Source organism: Loxodonta africana, chromosome 1 (assembly GCF_030014295.1).
Source record: "Loxodonta africana isolate mLoxAfr1 chromosome 1, mLoxAfr1.hap2, whole genome shotgun sequence".
Classification (NCBI taxonomy): Eukaryota; Metazoa; Chordata; class Mammalia; order Proboscidea; family Elephantidae; genus Loxodonta; species Loxodonta africana.
In genome coordinates this window covers 39,986,344-40,009,376 of record NC_087342.1, presented here as the reverse complement: position 1 = coordinate 40,009,376, position 23,033 = coordinate 39,986,344, and the positions used below count along the sequence as shown (strand labels likewise).

The 23,033-nt window shown below is 42.2% G+C and overlaps 1 protein-coding gene across 3 annotated transcripts in view; it reads left to right on the top strand.

The window, feature by feature from the left end:
- Window positions 1–23,033, top strand: part of GMDS (GDP-mannose 4,6-dehydratase) — a 795,040-nt gene that overhangs the window by 530,207 nt on the left and 241,800 nt on the right. The window lies entirely within an intron of this gene.

Sequence of the window (23,033 nt, the reverse complement as noted above, 5' to 3'; positions counted from 1 at the left end):
AGGATATATTCCAAGGAGTGGGATTCCTGGATCATATGGTAGTTCTATTTCTAGCTTTTTAAGGAAACGCCAAATCAATTTCCAAAGTGGTTGTACCATTTTACATTCCCACCAGCAGTGTATAAGCGTTCCAGTCTCTCCACAACCTCTCCAACATTTATTGTTTTACGTTTTTTGGATTAATGCCAGCCTTTTTGGAGTGAGATAGAATCTCATTGTAGTTTTGATTTGCATTTCTGTAATGGCTAATGATCATGAGCATTTCCTTATGTATCTGTTAGCTACCTGAATGTCTTCTTTAGTAAAGTGTCTGTTCATATTCTTTGCCCGTTTTTTAATTGGGTTGTTTGTCTTTTTTGTTGTTGAGTTTTTGCAGTATCATATAGATTTTAGAGATCAGACGCTGATCAGAAATGTCATAGCTAAAAACATTTTCCCAGTCTGTAGGTAATCTTTTTACTCTTTTGGTGAAGGCTTTGGATGAGCATAGGTGTTTGATTTTTAGGAGCTCCCAGTTATCTAGTTTCTCTTCTGATATTTGTGCATTGTTAGTAATGTTTTGTGTACTGTTTATGCTGTGTATTAGGGCTCCTAGCATTGTCCCTATTTTTTCTTCCATGATCTTTATTGTTTTAGGTTTTATATTTAGGCCTTTGATCCATTTTGAGGTAGTTTTTGTACATGCTGTGAGATATGGGTCTTGTTTCAATTTTTGGCAGATGGATGTACATACAGTTATGTCAACACCATTTTTTAAAGAGACTGCCTTTTCCCCAATTAACTGACTTTGGGGCCTTTGTCAAATACCCGCTGCTCATATATGGTTGGATTTACATCTGGATTCTCAATTTTGTTCCATTGGTCTATGTATCTGTTGTTGTACCAGTACCAGGCTATTTTGACTACTGTGGCAGTATAATAGGTTCTAAAATCTGGCAGAGTAAGGTCTCCCACTTTGTTCTTCTTTTTCTTTATCCGGAGCCTCTTTCCCTTCCATATGAAGATGGTGATTTAGTTCTCCATCTTATTAAAAAATGTCATGGGAATTTGTATCAGAATTGCATTGTATCTACAGATTGCTTTTGGTAGAATAGACATTTTTATAATCTTGAGACTCCCTATTGATGAGCAAGGTATGTTTTTCCAATTATTTGGGTCTCTCTTGGTTTCTTGCAGTATTGTCTCGTAGTTTTCGTTACATAGGTCTTTTACATCTCTGGTTAGATTTATTCCTAAGTATTTTATCTTCTTGGGGGCTACTGTACATGGTATTGATTTGGTGATTTCCTCCTTGATGTTCTTTTTGTTGGTGTAAAGGAATCCAACTGATTTTTGTATGTTTATCTTGTATATTGATATTCTACTGAACTCTTCTATTAGTTTCTGCAGTTTTCTTGAGGATCCTTTAGGGTTTTCTGTGTATAAGATCATGTCATCTGCAAATAGAGATACTTTTACTTCTTTCTTACCAACCTGGATGCCCTTTATTTCTTTACCTAGACTAATTGCTCTGGCCAGGACCTCCAGCAGAATGTTGAATAAGAGTAGTGATAAAGGGCATGTTGTCTGGTTCCCAGCCTCAAGGGGAATGCTTTCAGACTCTCTCCATTTAGGATGATGTTGGCTGTTGTGTTTGTATATACCCTTTATTATGCTGAGGAATTTTCCTTCTATTTTGCTGAGAGTTTTTATCATGAATGGAATTTTCCTTCTATTTTGCTGAGAGTTTTTATCATGAATGGGTGTTAGGCTTTGTCAAATGCCTTTTCTGCATGAATTGATAAGATCATGTGTTTCTTGTCTTTTGTTTTATTTATGTGATTGAATACATTGTTTTTCTAATATTGAACCATCCCTGCATACCTGGTATGAATCCCACTTGGTCATGGTGAATTTTTTTTTTTTTTTATGTTTTTGAATTCTATTGGCTAGAATTTTGTTGATTTTTACATCTATGTTCTTGAGGGATATAGGTCTGTAATTTGCTTTTTTTGTGGTGTCTTTACCTGGTTTTGATATCAGGGATATGTTGGCTTCCCAGAATGAGGTTGGGAGTATTCCATGCTTTTCTATGCTCTGAAATACCTTTAGTAGTTGTGATGTTAACTCTTCTCTGAAAGTTTGGTAGAAGAATCCAGTGAAGCCGCCAGGGCCAGGGCTTTTTTTGTTGTTGTTGGGAGTTTTAAAATTACTTTTTCAATCTCTTCTTTTGTTATGGGTATATTTAGTTGCTCTACCTCTGTTTGTGTTAATTTAGGTTTCTAGAATTTCATCCATTTCTTCTAGGTTTTCAAGTTTATTGGAGTACAGTTTTTCATAGTAATCCAATATGATTCTTTTAATTTCAGCTGGGTCTGCTGTGGTATCACCCATCTCATTCTTATTTGGGTTATTAGCTTCCTGTCCTATTTTTCTTTTGTAAGTTTGGCCAACAGTTTATCAATTTTGTTAATTTTTTCAAAGAACCAGCATTTGGTCTTGTTAACTCTTTCAATTGTTTTTCTGTTTTCTATTTCATTTAATTCTGCTCTAATTTTTATTATTTGCTTTCTTCTGGTGCCTGAGGGCTTCTTTTGTTGTTCCCTTTCTATTTGTTCAAGTTATAGGGGTAATTCTTTGACTTTGGCCCTTCTTTTTGTATGTGTGCATTTATTGCTAAAAATTGACTTCTGAACACTTCTTTAGCTGTGTCCCAAAGGTTCTGATAGGAAGTGTTTCCATTCTCATTGGATTATATGAATTTCTCTATTTCATCCTTAATGTCTTCTATAATCCAGTCTTTTTTGAGGAGGGTATTGTTCAGTTTCCAAGTATTTGATTTCTTTTCCCTGCTTTTCCTGTTATTGATTTCCACGTTTATGGCCTTATGGTCAGAGAAGATGCTTTGTAATATTTCAGTGTTTTGGATTCTGCTAAGGCTTACTTTATGACCTAATATATGGTCTATTCTAGAGAATGTTCCATGTGCACTAGAAAAGAAAGTATACTTGGTTGCCACTGGGTGGAGTGTTCTGTATATATCTACGAGGTCAAGTTGGTTGATTGTGGCATTTAGATCTTCCATGTCTTTATTGAGCTTCTTTCTGGATGTCCTGTCCTTCACCGAAAGTGGTGTGTTGAAGTCTTCTACTATTACTGTGTAACTGTCTATCTCACTTTTCCGTCCTGTTAGAGTTTGTTTTATGTATCCTGCAGCCCTGTCATTGGGTGCATAAATATTTAATATGGTTATATCCTGGGGGTATGTTGTCCTTTTAATCATTATGTAGTGTCCTTCCTCGTCCTTTGTGGTGGATTTAACTTTAAAGTCTGTTTTATCAGAAATTAATATTGCCACTCCTGCTCTTTTTTTGATTGTTTGCTTGATATATTTTTTTCCATCCTTTGAGTTTCAGTTTGTTTGTATCGCTAAGTCTAAGGCGTGTCTCTTGCAGGTAGCATATAGACAGATCGTGTTTTGTTTTTTTTTTTTTAATCCATTCTGCCACTCTCTGTCTCTTTATTGGTGTATTTAGTCCATTTACATTCAGTGTAATTATGAATAGATATGAGTTTAGTGCTGTCATTTTGAGACCTTTTTTTGTGTGTTGTCGACATTTTTTTTCTCCCATTTAATTTTTTGTGCTGAATAGTTTATATATTGTCTTTTCCTCTTATTCGTTGTTGTTTGTGCTGAGTCTCTTTTTTTTTTCTTGTATTTTATTTTGATGAGTAGGATTGTTAGTCTCCTTTGTGGTTACCTTAATATTTACCCCTGTTTTTCTACGTTTAAACCTAAATTTTATTTCTTTATATTTCCTTGACTTCTTCCCCATGTGGAAGATCTATGGCTACATTTCTTAGTCCCTCTTTATTGTTTTAGTGTTTGCATCTTTTACATAATGACATTGCTGTTTCCCTGTTTTGAGCGTTTTTTTTATCTTTATTTTTGTGATTTTCCTATCTGGGTTGACATCTGATTGCTCTGTCCAGTGTTCTGGTCTTGGGTTGATATCTGATATTATTGATTTTCTAACCAGAGAACTCCCTTTAGTATTTCTTGTAGTTTTGGTTTGGTTTTTACAAATTCCCTATACTTCTGTTTATCTGGAAATGTCCTAATTTCACCTTCGTATTTGAGAGACAGTTTTGCTGGATATATGATTCTTGGCAGGCAATTTTTTTCCTTCAATTTTTTAAAGATGTCATCCCATTGCCTTCTTGCCTGCATGGTTTCTGCTGAGTAGTCTGAGCTTATTCTTATTGACTGTCCTTTGTAGGTGACTTTTCGTTTATCCCTAGCCGCTCTTAAAATTCTCTCTTTATCTTTGGTTTTGGCAAGTTTGATTATGATATGTCTTGGTGACTTTCTTTTGAGGTCTACCTTGTGTGGAGTTCAGTGAGCATCTTGGATAGATATCTTCCCATCTTTCACAATGTCAGGGAAGTTTTCTGCCAACAAATCTTCAGCAATTCTCTCTGTATTTTCTGTTATCCCTCCCTGTTCTGGCACTCCAATCATTCGTAGGTTATTTCTCCTGATAGACTCCCATGTGATTCTTAGGGTTTCTTTATTTTTTTTAATCCTTTTGTCTGATTTTTCTTCAAATATATGGTGCCAAGTATTTTATCTTCATTGTCACTGACTCTGCCTTCCAGTTTCTCAGTTCTGCTCCTCTGACTTTCTGTTGAGTTGTCTAATTCTGTAATTTTATTGTTAATCTTCTGAATTTCTGATTGGTGTGTCTCTATGGATTCTTACAGCCTATTAAATTTTTCATTATGTGCTTCAATAATGTTTTTAATTTCTTCAGCTGCTTTATCTGTGTGTTCCTTGGCTTGCTCTGCATTTTGCCTGACCTCATTCTTGAAGTCTCGAAGAGTTCTGTATATTAATCTTTTGTATTCTACATTTGATAATTCCAGGATATACCTTCATCTGAAAGATTGCTTGAATCTTTGTTTTGAGAGCTTGTTGAAGCAATCATGGTCTGTTTCTTTATGTGACTTGATATTGGCTATTGTCTCTGAGCCATCTATAAGTTATTAATTTACTTTATATTTGCTTTCTGTATCATAGCTTCTTGCTTTGTTTTGTTTTGATATGCCCAAATAAGCTGCTTGAGTGAGCTAGCTTGATTATTTTTGCCTTCGAAACTCTAACATCCTGTCACCATATGGCTCAAGCTGTTATCAGGTATATGAGCCAAGCACTCCGTTTACTTTTCTTGTATGGATTCAGCTCAGATGTCTAGGTAGTTGGTTTTCAAGTGGGTAGGACAGGCTCTGTCCTACAGCCTTAGAGGGCGGAGGTTATTGGTGTAGACACAGGTATCTGGTTGCAGCAGGGAGTCATGCTCTGAACAAGGCAGGGGACAGAAAACCATCCCCCGAGTATCTGTAAGGAAAGCATGTCCCTGTCCCCTAGAGCACACAGGTGGGTGAGTTCTACAGCCAGACAATGGGCACCCAGTGCTTTTGGTTGTAAGGACTGAGAGGTACCAGTTATCCTTGGACCCCTGTCACAGGTGGCTAGGTGATATGGATGGAGCCTCGAGTCCTTAGGCCCCTGATGTGGGTAAGTGAGGACCCTGTTTAATAGGCAAAGTGGTATCAAACATCATAAACCCACCTCTCCACTGCACAGCTGAAACAGTTGCAGTCTGCCAACAAGGGCCTATTCTCCTGAAATGGGGCCACACAGGTCCATGCAGCGGTGAAAGGTATTCAAAGTCTGCAGACTATTTGTGCCTGGACAGGAGCCACCTCTGTCCTGAGCTCCCCAGCTTGGTGGAGCAGGCAGATTATCTTTTCCCCCAACTGTTGATTTATTCCTTCTTCAAGGCCAGGAGAATGGCTCAGAGTGTGCAGCAGGACCTATCTCAGGCCCAGGGAAATCGACAGTCACTGAAGCTGCTTTGGGGGCTGGGGGTGCGGCGAAATAAACACAAGTACTTAGCTTTTGCCAAAAGCACTGTTCTCTGGTTCAGGAGGTGTGAGTAGGCTATGTAGCTCGCTGTCTCTCCCTGAGGAAACTGCATCCGGAACGTTACCGCCAGCCTCACCGTGGTCGCTCCAGGGTATCATGCCTGAGGGTTCCCGCCGAGTGAGGTCCGGCAAGTCCTCACAGCTTCTGAACTATCTCTCCCTCCCCTGCTGCTCAGTCTGTTTTCTAACTTTTCCTTTGATGTTTAGGATTCATATGTATAATCATTTCACTTGTTTTTTTCGGGTCACCAGAAGCATCTGACTGCTCTGTCTTCTTGGCCCTGCCTCCCCAGCTTTTTCATTTTGAAGACTTTGAAGACTCCAGTAAAGTACGAAGTGCAAGTCGGGACTCTCTCTGTCCTTTCTCCCTGGAGTCTCCAAGGAACTCCCTGCTCCTGCACTGCTGGGTCTGAACTCTAGACAGCCCTCTTTGCTGTGGCCTTGCTCGCCTCCTCATCCTTGCCTCTGTCTTTCTTTCTTCTGACTCGTGGTTTCCTCCCTGTGCCTGCTCTGGCAGGCTTGCCAAGCCTTACTCACTGCCTATTCTGACCTCTGGGTGTTCATATTACAATTTGACATCTGGGCGACTACAACTGGAGGAGTTAAATTAACCTGCCGAGGCTGCATGTTTAGTGAGCTAGCCTGCCGAAGGTTTCAGCTCTCTGCACCATCCTCCTTAGAGTCCAGACCCCCCAAGGTTTCAGCTGCCCATGCCACACTCCTAGGGGTCCAGCCTGCCTGAGGTTCCCACTCCCCGTGAAGTCTTCCTAGGCGTCCAGCCTGCCCAAGGTTTCAGCTTCCTGCACTGTCCTCCTAGGGGTCTAGCCTGTCCGAGGTTCCTGCTCCCTGTGCCGTCCTCCTAGAAGCCCAGCCTGTCTGAGGTTTCAGCTCCCCGTGCTGTCCTCCTAGGGGTCCATCTGCCCTAGATTCCCACTTCCCACACTGCCCTCCTAGGGGTCCAGCCTGCTTGAGGTCCCCACTCCCTGCACTGTCCTCCTAGGGGTCCAGCTTGCCTGAGGTTCCCACTCCTCACACTGTTCTCTTAGAGGTCCAGCTTGCCCGAGGTCCCCACTCCCTACACTGCCCTCCTAGGGGTCCAGCTTGCCTGAGACCCCCACTTCCTGCACTGCCTTTCTAGAGGTCCAGCTTGCCCGAGGTCCCCGTTGCTCACGCTGCCCTCCTGGGGGTCCAGCCTTGGGCCTGGCCAAATCTGCACTTCAGTTTCATATACACTCCACTCTGTGAAGTGATGCGCCAGCCACGGAGACCTTAGGGCTAAGAGGTTTACCAGAGTAAATGCATCCCACAAAAAAGACTGCAGATAAAATCGCACAGGCTGTTTGCTCCTTTCAGGCAGCATACAAAGTGTGCTTAGGGTTGGATTCTACTCTAGAGTCTAAATCCTGTCTTTGAGATCCAGGAAAATGTCTACATCTTCCCCACAGTAAAAAGGTATCTCACTTTGAAATGTGGCGTCTGGGGTCTTAAATGCTAACAAGCGGCCATCTAAGATGCATCAATTGGTCTCAACCCACCTGGATCAAAGGAGAATGAAGAACACCAAGGTCACACGACAACTAAGAGCCCAAGAGACAGAAAGGGCCACATGAACCAGAGACCTACATCATCCTGAGACCAGAAGAACTAGTTGGTGCCCGGCCACAATCCATGACTGCCCTGACAGGGAGCACAATAGAGAACCCCTGAGGGAGCAGGAGAATAGTGGGATGCAGACCCCAAATTCTCATAAAAAGACCAGACTTAATGGTCTGACTGTGACTAGAGGAATCCCGGCGGTCATGGTCCCCAAACCTTCTGTTGGCACAGGACAGGAACCATCCCCGAAGACAACTCATCAGACATGAAAGAGACTGGACAGTGGGTAGGAGAGAGATGCTGATGAAGAGTGAGCTAATTATATCAGGTGGACACTTGAGACTGTGTTGGCATCTCCTGTCTGAAGGGGGGATGGGAGGATAGAGAGAGAGGGAAGCTGGCAAAATTGTCACGAAAGGAAAGACTGAAAGGGCTGACTCATTAGGGCGAGAGCAAGTGGGAGTAAGGAGTAAGATGTATATTAACTTATATGTGACAGACTGACTTGATCTGTAAACGTTCACTTGAAGCGCAATAAAAATTAATAAAATAAAATAAAAAAAGGTATCTCAAGCTTCCAGGGTTTCTGCTCCCGCCTTTTCATGTATTTGAGTCTGCCCATTAATTTTGTTGCAAAAAAAGTCGAAGCAATTAATGCTTAATTTAAAAAAAAAAAAACACTTAAATCCAGAGAAGTAGCTCAAGATCTGTTTTTTCCCATACTGCAAGTGAAATTCCCGTTAAGGGCAGCCAGGACTGAACACCATGAAGATAGTGGCCTCTTGTTTTCAGAGATGAACTTGTCACATGGTTAGCAGCTGGACTTTATGTGGAGACTCATTAAATAAAACAGCAGTCGCAGCCGCCTCCTGCTGCCGTACGCTGAGGTACAGTACCTGAATTTTTCTAGTCCTGGCTAGTCTTTTATACTTCATTTTATGTCTCCCTCATTTTTCTGACTTGTTCTTGACATATTTTGACCTCACAGTACTTTTATTATTATTTTTATTGCTACTATAACAGTGATAACTTAAGGGCCAGATTTATAAGATGGCAAGATAGCCAAGGGAGAGATTAAGGCATACCCAAAAAACATGCAGTAAATGTTCAAGTCTATTAGCCTTTTATTTTTATTAAGTGAGAAACTTTGGTTTTGTTTTGACACAAATGAGTGTGGAGAGCCATAAATACCTGCAGGGTTGCATTCGCTTACAGGCACTTTGCTGCACTCACGGAAGCAAATGAAATAATGGAAGGACTCATGGTGCATCTGTAGCTGGTGCATCCAAACAAACGGCCAGTTTACTCAATTTTATTTTATGTTTTTGCGTATTTGGCAGTCATTCTCTTTCCAAAGTAACTGTGATTTTCAGAATGAGAAAGACTTCAAATTATTGACAGACGCCTTTCATTGTAATCACGTCGGTAGGTAATTGTCTCATTTGGGAGGCCCCAGGCCTACTGCTCTCACAGCAAAAACCAGGGTCCCACGAGGGAGGGGAGCACTGTGCTGACCTGCCATGCTCAGCATGTAGCCGAGCACCTGAGCCAACCCACACTCCAGCAGGTGAGGGCCAGAATGAGGCTTGCCACCTGAAGCCTAGTGTCAGGCCTCAAGCTGGATGCTGAACCCACCACACCCTCAATAAGCCTCAGCCTTCCTCCAGGCTCTGCTGGGTGTGCCCAGGCTGGTGAGGGGGCCTCCGCCTTCGTTTACTGCTTTGCCTCCCACTTCCCTGAGGCCAGAGCCCTGCCTTTTCTGTGCCTCCTCACCATTCTGCATCAGCTTATGCTCTGAACCACCTGGACACTCTTCACCCAGGCATTGCCATTTCCATCTTTTCAAATCACCTTTAGCACCATCATTGCCACAACTTACTGCAATAATGACTTTTGTTGAACTGAACTATACTATTGCTTCTTTGTTTTACTGTTCCCGTGGAGTTATTTGAATAGTGTCATGCTATATGGGGTAAATACTGTGACCTGAAGCATCGCTAGAGAGACTTTCCAAGACCTTCACAGCCTCTCGGTTCTCAGCCTGCAGTGTGGCCTGATGCTGGGCTGGTAGCACACTTGCTTCAGGTGGATCTTCCCATTGACCACTGTCACATTTAGCATCCCATCCTCTATCTGACATTTCAGCTTTCTGGTGAAGAACCAGAAAGGTGTTCTTCTGGAACACTTCACTTCCTACATCAGCACTTGTACTTGGCTTTGTTTTCATGAACATTTTTCACAGAGGAAGCTTCTGTCCCTTCTCAGGAGTATCTGTACATTTAGTGGGGAGCTGAGAAGGTCAAATCCCTTCTGAACCTCACATTGGTGCTCAGCCCGGTCACTCAAAATGGCCACAACAGTGTTTCCTGTCCCCCATGCTCTTCCAGAACCTCGACACTCCCCTTTCAGGAGGAAAGAGATAAGGTGGGCCCTTGTGGTGCTCTATGAGGTCACAAAAGTGCTAAGGCTCCTCCTGACCTGCTCCCTCAGGGGACACTTGCCCTGGAACCTGTCACTGCACTGTGACAAGCCCAAATTAGCCCACGTGGAGGGATCCACATGGGAGGAACCAAGGATCACAGCACACTGTGAACGAACCTTTCAGATGAGTCTAGTACCTAGCTATGGAGTCATCCCTCTGAGGCCCCAGGCAACAACTTTGTCCACACTGCTGACCCAGAGAATTCCTGAGCACCATAAGTGGCTGTTTTAGGTCCCTAGGTTTTGAGAAATGTGTTACTCAGCCACCTTGACCGTCACATTGACTAGAAAATGTGTTCCTGCAGCATACAGCTCCGATTCACACCTTAGCACACTTACCTAGTTCTCATGCCATGGACCTGTAGCTGTCCCAGACCACTAAGCCTGAACCACATCATACCACATCAGAGTGTGCTTCTTCTCCTCTCTTACGAAGACAGTCACCATTACCATGTTAGGAAAGTATGGAACTTCCAAGTGAATACATACTTTGCCCACTTGAGCAGGATAAAAACACAGGTTTGGATTCTGCCAACTCTCTACAGACCCATGCTCCTTCTCATGTAGTTACTGGGGAGCAGCTGTTCAGCAGTACCTGCACTTCCCAGCATCCTTGCATCTCGGTGGGCCGTGACTATTTCTGAGAGAAGGACAGGTGTCACTGTTAAGTCTTGCTCCCCCACCCTTTTCCTTCACGCTGACTGGGAGTGAAGGTCTCTGATCCCCTCGGGGTCAGGGAGACCCAGAGGATGGAAGGGCTCTGGATCCCCGACTAGTACATCGAAGGCCCTCTGTAAATACCCAGTTGAATTGATAAGAGCAAGAATAGAGAGGAAATTCTATTGTGTTAAAACTTCACTATCCAGTACTACAGCCACTCATTCATGTGGCTCTTGAGCACTTGAATGAGGCTAGTCTGAACTGAGATGTGTTGTAAATGTAAATACACACTGTATTACAAAGACTTAGTACAAAAAAGACTGTAAAATATCTCATTAATAAATTTTATGTGGATTACATGTTAAAATGATAATATTTTGGATGTATTGGGTTAAGTGAAGTACTATTAGAATTAACTTCACCTATTTTTATTTTTTTAATGTGGCTACTAGAAACTTTAAAATTAAACATGTGGCTGACATTGCATTTCTAGTGGACAGTGCTATGTTAAGGCATTGAGATTTCAGGGTTTATCTGTTACAGCAGCATTACCTGAGCTAATACCATGGTGATGGTCAATAGTATAGGATTTCATGATCTTGCAGACCCAGTGCAGGTTCTGTCTTCTAAATAATACTATGCCGTCTTCTTTGAAATTGATTTCTCTAGAATGAAATGTTACCTACGTTGTTAAAACAACCTAAAACTAAGCATTTTTTAGTGTAGTTTTTCTGTGCTGCCATTCAGGAATAAGAAAGCTAGAAAATGCCATCGTGACATTCAGTTTTCACTATTATGATTAAATTATTCTTTTAAGCAAATGAGGCCTAGTGATATGGCCTGTTACAATTCTGTATACTATTATGACTTTCATCTGATACAACAATTTTTGTTGCGACTTGTTAGAATTTTTCATAACCCACTATCTATAGCTAATTTTTTTTTACAATTCAGTCTGGAGATTTATTAAGAGTACAAAGGAAAAACATGTTTTTAAGCCTTGTTTTTCAGTTATAAACCATCTGGATTTGTTATGGCCCAAGAGCCTCATAGATCGTGTAACTCATGTATATACCTGACCCTGTTTTGCTAGTATAACTCTCTGCTGGAAAATTATGGGTCAACTTTGTAGAACTTCCAGGTATTACAACAGCTTTAGCCATCACATTTTTATTTTGATTCTTGACTAATTATACTAAAAAGTCACTGTTTTGTTTTTTTTTTAAAGAGAAATTTATGATAGATCATTTCTACATCAGAACTGTCTTTTTTCCTCCTGATTGCTTTCTGAATAGTAATGTTGGAAATGAATTTGTACAACGTTAACTGGTGTTGGTGTGTTGAAGTGGTTCATCATTCAGATCTTCAAAGGTACCTCTCTAAGAGACCAAAGAATGAGATCAGTCAGTTTTCTATGTAATGCAAATAAAACTAGGAGGCCTTGTGGTCAGTCTGGTATCACATCCAAAAGAAACAAAAATCCACCTCCATAAAGGCATGAACATTCAGTGTGTTCTTTCGTGCAGTCTCGAGAAGAGCTGGCAAAGTGGTGTCAATCCCATGATACAAAGCAATGAATCCTAAAGTTCCTCTGCTCCCACCTGTCTCCCCAGATGCCTCCCAAATTGTTTTCTGCGTCTCTCCTCCAAGCTCTCTGCTCTAAAATTCCAGCCAGATCTAGCTCTCTCCCATCTTCCCCTCTCTTTGTTCTCCTGGCCTCTTTGTTCTCCTCTTTAACAGCTTAAAAAAACAAAACAAAACAAACCCAGTGCCATCCAGTCCATCCCGACTCATAGTGACCCTATAGGACAGAGTAGAACTGCCCCATAGAGTTTCCAAGGAGCACCTGGTGGATTTGAACAGCTGACCCTTTGGTTCGCAGCTGTAGCACTTAACCACTACACCACCAGGGTTTCCTTTAGCACCTTAGGTCCGGTCAAAGCTGAAACACACTCAGGCAGGGCGAGGAGAAGACTTGCGAATACTTGCTCCCTAACTCTTTTGGTCTCTGTCATCCGCTTCTGATAACTGTAAATAGTCTACCTAGATCATACAAAATATAATTTTTATTATAACAGATGTAACTTCCTCAGTGTATTTTGCTGCTGTTTGAGCCCTAACTAAAGTTATGAAGTTTCTATGTTTTTCTTAAGACTAGTCCACGTAGCCTAACCATAGCCCACTCCTCACCCCCACCTTTCCCCCAATTATTACAGCTCCAGGGCCAGACATAGGGGTCAGGGGCAGGAAAGAGGAAGGAGTAGGACTGGATAGAACCAGAAAGAACTTACCGGGCTAACCTTAACATCTTAACATCTTTGCTGTCACTAAGTACTCGAAAGTCTTTTTGTCTCTGTAATGTGTGTTTGAAGCTGACTCGTATGAATGACAGGCTGCATTGTCAGAGGGTGTGTACCTAATGTCTTCCAGTTTCTCTCCATTGTGTATTTTCAGTCTTAATAAAATTTCCACCTTTAAAATGGCAAAGTTTTTGTATTCCAGCAGCAGTGTCATTCCCTGTGAAAAAACCTCAAGGGCTGCTCTTAGGGAGCAATGGAAAGTTAAGTCTATGAAATATGCATTTTATTATTTTAATTCACAAACTGTGCTCATTTTATTTCAAACAGCATGAAATATACCCCCACCATTGAGTTCTTCTGGATGTATGGATCCTAACTTGAATATCTAGCATCCATCTAATAAGTATTGTGTGCCCACCATACCATGGTGAACACAGCACCAGGTCTTCCCTCTAGTCCATCTGACACGTATTGTGTGCCCACCATACCATGGTGAACAAAGCACCAGGTCTTCCCTCATGTCCATCGGATATGTATTGTGTGCCCACCATACCATGGTGAGCACAGCACCAGGTCTTCCCTCTAGGTAGGGACAGTTTTGTGGGGTATGCACACGCAAATAGACAGTTCAAATGCTATAGTGCTATCTGAGTTATAGCAGCGCTTCATATGACCTAGGGGCAAGACTCTCCATAGAAAGGGGTGCCAGGGAGTCCTAAGCTAAAGTGCTTCCAGTTGAGTAATCGGATCCTGTAAGGTTCTGGAATCTAGGAAAATTCTGAGCCATGAAGAGATTCTGGGAAGCTTTATACGAGCGGCTTTCTTTCACCTCTTATCACCTGACTCTGCTTGCGTTTGTCTCCTGCAAGGATAGCTCCTTTAAGATCTAACGCTCACGCCATTCGGAGTTTTCCGCCAAGGAGAAGTTTATAATTGAACATGAAACTTCTTTTAGCAAGAACAAAAGAGGCAAGACTGAAATCTTTTTTAGCCCTTTACATCTTATAGTTTTGTTTTGGTGTCGTCTTTTCCTGACCTAGGCAAAGTTAACAAAATTTATATTGTGATTGAGTATATTTTTTGAAAATTCTGTGTCTTAAAATAATCAAGTTATTGGTAAGCCTTCTACTGATCATGATTACTGTGAAAGTATGTCCGCCGGGCACCCAGCATTCCATCTTCCGGCCCTTGTTTCTGCCTCTTCCTCAGCCCAGAAAACTCTGCCCCTCCCACCCACGGAATCCACCTGAGGGCTCAGGGAGGCCCAGGGACCCTTTCCCTCTGACACTGTCTTTTACTCCCAAACACCCAGCCTAACCAGAAAGGATCAGTCTTTTGTCTGAATAGAATAAACATTTATTCCTTTTTTTTTTTAATGAAAACTGCTTTTAACTTGTTGTAGTAAAAGTCCTGGATTTCTGGCATGAAACAACTTGTTCAGAATCCAGCTCCCAGTTACTCCCTCAAGTGTGACAATTTTTTAACCTCTCCAATCCTTGGATTTTAGGCACAAAAATAATAATACTTCCTTTACAGTGTTGTTCTGAGTATTAGACAAACTAACCTGGGCATGTACAGCACCTGACACGTAGTAAGCATTCGTTACATTATCTTACATTTTATTTCATTTGACCTACGTTGCCATTTCACCCGCATTCATTCCTCCCTACTAATTCCTAATATTTGTCTTTGCAAAGGTTGAGACAAAGTCAGTAAGCTCTAAGAATCAGACATCCTCGTGTGGGTGACATAAATTGAGTGTTTTACAGAGGTGCCATTTGCTCTATGTTCAGGTTTTTTACTGGCCCTAACAAAATTGCTCTCAAGGTGGAGCCCTGGTGGCACAGTGGTTAAGAGCTGGGCTGCAAACTGAAAGGTCAGCACTTCAAATCCACCAGCCACGCCTTGGAAACCCTATGGGGGCAGTTCTACTCTGTCCTATAAGGTCGCTATGAGTCAGAATCGACTTGATGGCAGTGGGTTTGGTTTGGAAAGCCAAACTAAGAAAGATATTATAAGACTATTGAGGTTATGGGGATTTTTTATGGCCTTTGATAAGTTTTGTTTTTTTTTTTAATCTATTTGTTGTTGTTGTTGTTGTTAGGTGCCCTCAAGTCGGTTCCAAAGCATAATGACCCTTCGTACAACAGAACGAAACAGTGCCTGCTCCTGCACCATGCTAACAATCATTGCTGTGTTTAAGCCTATTGTTGCAGCCACTGTGTCAATCCACCTCATTGAGGGTCTTCCCCTTTTTTGCTGACCCTCTGCTTTACCAAGCATTATGTCCTTCTCCAGAGACTGGTCACTCCTGATAACATGTCCAGAGTACATGAGACAAGATCTCACCATCTTCACATCTAAGGAGCACTCTGGCTGTACTTCTTCTAAGACAAATTTGTTGGTTCTTCTGGCAGTCTGTGATACATTCACTGTTCTTCTTCCCCAACACCATAATTCAAAGGCATCACTTCTTCAGTCTTCCTTATTCACTGTCCATCTTCCACATGCATATGATATGATTGAAAATACCATGATTTGGGTCAGGTGCACCTTGGTCCTCAAAGTGACATCTTTGCTTTTTCACACTTTAAAGAGGTCTTTTGCAACAGATTTGCCCAATTGTGATTTCTTGACTGCGGCTTCCATGGCTATTGATTTTAGATCGAAGTAAAATGAAATTTTTGACATCCTCAGTATTTTCTCCATTTACCATGATATAGCTTATCCATCCAGTTGTGAGGATTTTTGCTTTCTTTATGTTGAGGTGTAATTCACACTGAAGGCTGTAGTATTTGACCTTCAGCAGTGAATGCTTCCAGTCCTCTTCACTTTCAGCAAGCAAGGTTGTGTCATCTGTATATTGCAGGTTGTTAATGAGTCTTCCACCGATTTTGAAGCTGCATTCTTCTCCATGTAGCCCAGCTTCTTGGCTTATTTACTCAGCATACAGACTGAGTAAGTATGATGAAAGGATACATCCCTGACACCTTTCCTGACTTTAAACCTCGCAGTGTCCCTTTGTTTTATTCGAACCACTGCCTCATGGTCTGTGTATAGATTACTCATGAGCACAATTAAGTGTTCTGGAATTCCCATTCTTTGCAGTGCTATCTATTATTTGTTATGATCCACACTGTCACGTGCCTTTGCATAGTGAATAAAACACAGATAAACACTTTTCTGGCATTCTCTGCTTTCATCCATGATCCGTCTGACATCAACAATGATATTCCTTGTTCCACATCCTCTTCTGAATCCAACTTGAATTTCTGGCCATTCCCTGTGAATGTACTGCTGCACCTGCTTTTGAATGATCTTCAGCAACACTTTACTTGTGTGTAATATTATTATTCGATAGTTTCCGCATTCAGTTGGATCACCTTTCTTTGGAATACTCAAGTATATGGATCCCTTCCAACTGGTTGGCTAGGTACCTGCCTTCAACATTTCTTGGCATAGATGAATGAGCACTTCCAGTGTTACATCCATTTGTTGAAACATCTCAATTGGTATTCTCTCAATTCCTGGAGCTTGTTTTTCACCAATGCCTTCAGTGCTGCTTGGACTTTTTCCTTCAGTACCATCAGTTCTTGATTATATGCTGCCTCCTGAAATGGTTGAATGTCAACCAGTTATTTTTGAAACAATGACTCTGTGTGTTCCTTCCATCTTCTTTTGATGCTTCCTTCGTTGTTGAGTTTTATGCCCATAGGACCCTTTAACATTGCAACTCGAGGCTTGAATTTTTTCTTCAGTTCTTTCAGCTTGAGAAATGCAGAGCATCAGTGGTGTCACTGGGGTTCATAACTACCCTATCCTTGAGCCAGCCAGGCAGGGCTGGGGAAATGATTCTATCCTGTTGGTTTGATAGCGGCCTATTTGCGTCTGTTGTTTACTTCAACTCACCCGATGTGGTGGTTGTGCGGCTCATTCCCATTCAAGATTCTGAGCAACTGAAAAACATACTTAGTTCAATTAATCTGAGATTATTTTACCTCAATCCAAGGGACAGATTCACACACAATACTTAGTTATTCACACACAATACTTGGTTTTCTTTGGGGGAAAAAACATTCGCAGGACAGTTCCTATCAGAGGGCGTTCCTGTTCACACATGTCCTCATCAGGAAGGCAGAATGTCTCTGCAGGGTCAGCTGCACTGTCTCACACTGGACATTGTGGACTCAGTCAAACACTGCCGTTCCATCATCATCGTCTCCAGTTCTGCTCTATAGTAAAAGTCACCTTTAGTTTTTATTTCATTTTTGTGTATGTGTGTGTGTGTGTGTGTGTGTGTGTATGTGTGTGTGTAGTGCAAGAGGAGAAGGTTGGAGGAGGAGGGCCTGGGTAGTATCCAGGGCTGCTGACTGACTAAAGCTGTGAAGTTGGGCCTCAGTAAGTTCTGGACACAAAGTGTGTTTAGACTGGGAGCGCTTCCAGCTCCAAAAACACTGTGATTATGCCTGGTCAAGGAGAAGTGTGTCATCAGATTTGTGTTAGAAGGAACAGAATTGAGCCTGGGGTGGGTGAGGGGCACCGAAGGGAACAGGAGGCACATTTTTGAAGAGTTTCCCAGCCAGAGGCAGAAAGGCTCTCAGTATTTGCTACACAAGAGGCCCGTGGGAGGAGTTACCTGCACCGGAAGGGGAAGGTGGGCAGCCACCCACCTCTGGCTCGGTTTGTAAACAGAGGATGGGCTGAGCTCTTTTCCTTGAGACCCCTGTGACCTGCTCCCCTGCACCCTTCTCCAGGGAGCAGCCTGCGAGGTGACAGGACAAGGCACTCCCAAGGACGGGACATAGCAGTGAGAAACCTGAACCAGAGGGCAGCAGCACGTTGGGGTTGGGAAAACATTTCCAGGCATTTTTTTGCCTACGAGAAAAAAAACTCAGGCGGTCGAGTTGTGGAGCTGTGCGTGTAGAGCTGGTGTAGACCTGGCTCACACTGCTCACACCGGGGCTGTCGACGGGCTTTTGAGGCCTGAGCTGCAAACGTCAGCAGGCTTTTTCCTGGCTGGCAGGAAGGGAATGTTCCCTCCATTGACAGACAAAAATAATGGATTTGGGGCAAGTCTAGGCATCCAGAGGCTATAGGGAAAATTAATGGAGGGCCACGCTACCTCATGTTACTTTAATCCTGCAGTTTGGGGCACTGAGCTCAATTCTGTTTTATGGCATGTTTCACAAACGCACATACTTTAGATCTTGAAACACCCTGAGCTGGAGTAAGTTGCAGGTCAGGAAACATGCCCCTCTGCTCTGGAATTCCACCATCCCAGCCAGTTAGTCAGCAGCACGGGTGCCTGCTCGTTCCCTCATCTGCTATCTCCCCTGAACCTTTAACATCAACTCATTTATCTTTCAGGTGTTATAATAATTGACTTCAATCAGTATTCCATTATCCTCAACAGGCAATTATCCACATTGTCACTTCTGCCTTTGCTCTTTTGACCTAGGGGTCACAGGGGCCCTGGTGTAACTGAATCCAGCAAAATTATTCCCTTACCTGTCATATAAATAGTCATCCTAGCAAAATGAGACCCAAGGGGGCTTTTTGTGAGGTGTTGAGAAGGCCAGTCTAACTCGATCCTTTATTCAGCTCTTTAAGGAATGCAGTACTGTTTTGGCACTCTATCAAAATAAAACAAAGTTCCATTTTTCAGCTTTTTCTTTTTTTTTAGAGCATGCACCCCTGCGCTTACAAATGCTTCTTTGTGACCTTCTTTATTGAAATTTCCATTCAGCTCTTCCATCTGTTCGCTGTGTTTACCACTATTTCTCAGGAAAGAATTCAGCATTTTACCTTTATTTGGGGTGTAAGGTCATAAAACTGTCTGGATTATTTCAGCTATATTTATACCAAACCTAATATTGCTTCTTTAACAGGTTTAAAGCTTTTAATTCCCTGGTTCATTATTCACGGTGAACAGTCTGAAGAGAATGGCTTGCATTTTATAAGAAGGCATTTTATACCCTCTTGCTGTCCCTGCCCTATACCCCAAAGAAGAAAGGGTTCTACAAACGTGAATCTCCTCCACTTCTCCCTGCACGTGCAGCTGATGCATGTTGTTGCGTTTCAACATTCTCCTTCTTCCTAGAATTACAATCTTGAAAAACTCATTTTTAAGATTCCAAACGAGACCACCTCAGCCTTCAGGAATAAATTTGGAACTATATCAAGAAGACATATAAAAATAATATAAAATAAAAATGCAAACAGATTATTTTTCATTCTTGAGTTACCATTAAGTTTGTACAGAAAGATCCACGCCTTCCTTCACCATAGCAGCAGGAACCGTAAGGAAGCAGGTGGAGCAGTGGAAGAACACAGCCTCTTTGGTCAGTGGTCAGAACCCCAGCTGGTTGGGAACTGCATGATGTCCTCACATTACTGCCTCTGAGCCCTGTTTCTTCCACTGTCTCCAGTGCACTGCCACCTCCTTGAATGGCTCTTGTGAGGATAGGTGCGTGTCATGTGCCTGGGACCTGGGGGGTGTCCAACAGCGATAGTCTTTATTATTATTTTGCCAGCAATTCTGGGGTAAAGGTAACTAGAATTGTGTCTGAAGCCGTGTGCTCTCGTACTTGCTCAATGTCTGACACCTCCCTCTGTGGCCTGTGTCAAGTCACCCCTGACAGGTACTCTGTGTAGTCACTTCCTCATGGGGGGACTCCACCGTGTTGCTGTGGGACCTGGCTGCATCTGCGTACTCTTCTCCCTTGACATATTAATGGAGAAGAGAGTCCGCCTTCCCCCTTCCGTGAGTATTTCCCGTGTCAGCATCTCTCAGGGCAGGTAGGTTGACAGCCCAGGCAGAAACAGGCTAAAGCAGTGCTTTGGGCATTTGGTTAAATGCAGATTTTGACTCATCCAGCTGAGGCAGAGCCTGGAATGCTTATGTCTGATTCTTGGGCGATGCCAGTGCCCTGGCCCGTGGGTCACTCTTTGAGTAGCCAGGATCTAAGATTCTGCAAATGCTGACTTTGTAGCAACAGGTATGCCTTAGGTTTGCATAAAGTTCTGTGTATTTTAATGTAATTTATTTAAAGAAAGGCAACAGCTGTCCTAGGACAAAGGAAATAGAGAAATGGTGTTTATTCACGGCCTTCCCATGCTCATGCTGTGTAGTCAGCCCCAGATTACACGTGGTTTTTTAGTGTGCAGGTGATGGATGTACTGAGTCCGAGGGTCCAGACCAGTTTCCTTCCCTGGCTGCCCATGTGATTCCAAGATGGTGGCAGTGCATGGGCCGTTGTGCGAGTGTTGACCATAAAGCTCCACATGCCTCCCAGCTCCTCTTTTTTTTTAATTTCTTAAAAGCAAAGTTCTATTTCTTACTATAAAAACAGGAAAAAGTCAATATTTTTAGAAAATTTTGAGGAAAAAATACCCATCAACATAGAGGCAACCATCTATTGCTCATGTATTTTAAAGTTACAGGATAATTTCTCTGTATGCTAGAGACCAACGTCTTAAACCATAAGCAACACACGTTTCTAGAGAAGAAATGAGTCAACCAGTTTCATCTCTTCTCACAGAAACTGGGGGAATACTTAACAAGGAGCTGCTTCCTTCCCTCCCTGGGGCAGTGGATTAGGCCAGTCCATGAATTGCTCTCTATAGCTAAGCTTCAGAGAAATGATAGATTTTGACCCCTGCTAAACATAAGGTAAAAATATAGTGAGTTCAAGCCTATATGGCCGGTATGGGTGCCAATCTTAATGACTTCATGGATTTCTATACTTGTTACAATCATTTTTTGAAGATGGCAGGAAACTGTCTTATTGTAACAACATAACAATACAATTGTCCAACAGAATAAAAAAGAGGGTACCTTTTTCTAACTTACACAAAGGTGCCTTTGAGCAAACAGCCACCCTGTATAAGTGGCGGTGGCCATGTAGTGGTTTTCTTAATTAAAATTTACCTAGTCTCGGCCCTTCAAACATCTCCAAATTGTGTTCTGAGAGAGAAGAGGCTGTTGTCCAACTGAAGAAGATGGAAGCCCCCAAGATGAGTCAAGAGATCTTACTGTGATTGCCCACAGAATCCCCCACTTTCAGCTGGGTCTTATACTTGCTAGCATTTTTACCTTAAACTCTCTGAAACTCGACCACTAGACCATCTAAGGTCTTCTCATACTCTAAAATTATATACATTTGCAATTCATTCAGAGCAGCTGGAAGAGAAAGTTAGTTGCAGTAATTATATGTGGAATTTTGCCGCTTTATAAGCAAGAAGGAAACACTGGTGGTGTAGTGGTTAAGTGCTATGGCTGCTAACCAAAAGGTTAGCGGTTCAAATCTACCAAGCACTCCTTGGAAATTCTGTGGGGCAGTTCTACTCTATCCTATAGGGTTGCTATGAGTCAGAATCAGCTCGATGGCAACAATTTGGTTATGGGTTAAAGAGCAAGAAAAACTTTGGAAGCTATTCATTTTTCAATGTGGATCAAGTACCTTCTGCCTGACAGTAGTTACCATGCTTTTCTGAACTATAACATGCTGCACACATGTTTTCAGTGTGAGCGGGGGCCTGAAAACATCCTTTCTAGATACTGGGGAGACAGAGGGCAATACATCTGTGTGTGTGTCTGCACGCTCACACACAGTCATCATCCAAAGATGCTGATGGGCCTTAACCCACTTTCATAGCTGGTGGGAGAGTACATGATGTTTTGTTTTACAAAATATGAAAACTATCTGCAGCTGTGAAGGAATAGCCCACATAATGCATCTGAGAGCTGCCTCTCTTGCTTGTGGGATATACTCCATATCACATATCAACTCATTACCCTGTGTGTCCTCCATGTGTGCCAAGAGATTGCATGATAGATGCTGTAAAACAAGGATGTTATTTCCTAAGGAGGGGGAGGTTAAGCCTGTGACATGTGAGTGATGAGGCACCAGTGAGTTGAGAAGACAGTATATCTCTCCACACTAGATAATATACTGTGCTTGATTCTGCAGCCGTATTTATATTAACAGTACAGCTAAGAGAAGAGATGAGGGAAGTAGAATTCTTATGTTTTTGATGCATTTATTTGTAAGGTCTTTCTTCAAATATGTTCAGTGCTCTTGGGGGATTTTGCAAGAAGCAACAATGACCATGGCCACTTTCTTTCAAGGTTTCCTTTTTATGTGTCACTCTAGTGTTGATATTCTGTGCTTCAGACTGAAGCTGCTATTTAGAAATACAGCTTAGTTCCTATTTTTCAAAAATGCAGTGTGCAGTGGTTTGAGCTTTTTACCTGACAATAAATGTTTGAACTTTAAGATACTCACAAACTGAGGCGGAGCCAAGATGATGAAATAGACAGACGCTTCCGGCCAGCCCTCTTTACAACAAAGACCCGAAAAAACAAGTGAAACGAATATATTTGTGACAAGCTGGGAGCCCTGAGCATCAAAGGCAAGCTTAGAGCTACCATACGATCCAGCAATCCCACTCCTTGGAATATATCGTAGAGAAATAAGAGCCTTTACACAAACAGATATATGCACACCCATGTTTATTGCAGCACTGTTTACAATAGCAAAAAGATAGAAGCAACCAAGGTGCCCATCAATGGATAAATAAATTATGGTATATTCACACAATGGAGTACTACACATCGATAAAGAACAGCGAGGAATCTGTGAAACATTTCATAACGTGGAGGAACCTGGAAGGCATTATGCTAAGTGAAATTAGTCAGTTGCAAAAGGACAAATATTGTATAAGACCACTATTATAAGAACTTGAGAAATAGTTTAAACTGAGAAGAAAACATTCTTTTGTGGTTACAAGATGGGGGAGGGAGGGTGGGAGAGGGGTATTCACTAATTAGATAGTAGATAAGAACTACTTTAGGTGAAGGGAAAGACAACACACAATACAGGGGAGGTCAGCACAACGGGACTAAACCAAAAGTAAAGAAGTTTCCTGGATAAACTGAATGCTTCGAAGGCCAGTGTGGCAGTGACAGGGTTTTGGGGACCGTGGTTTCAGGGAACATCTAAGTCAATTGGCATAATAAAATCTATT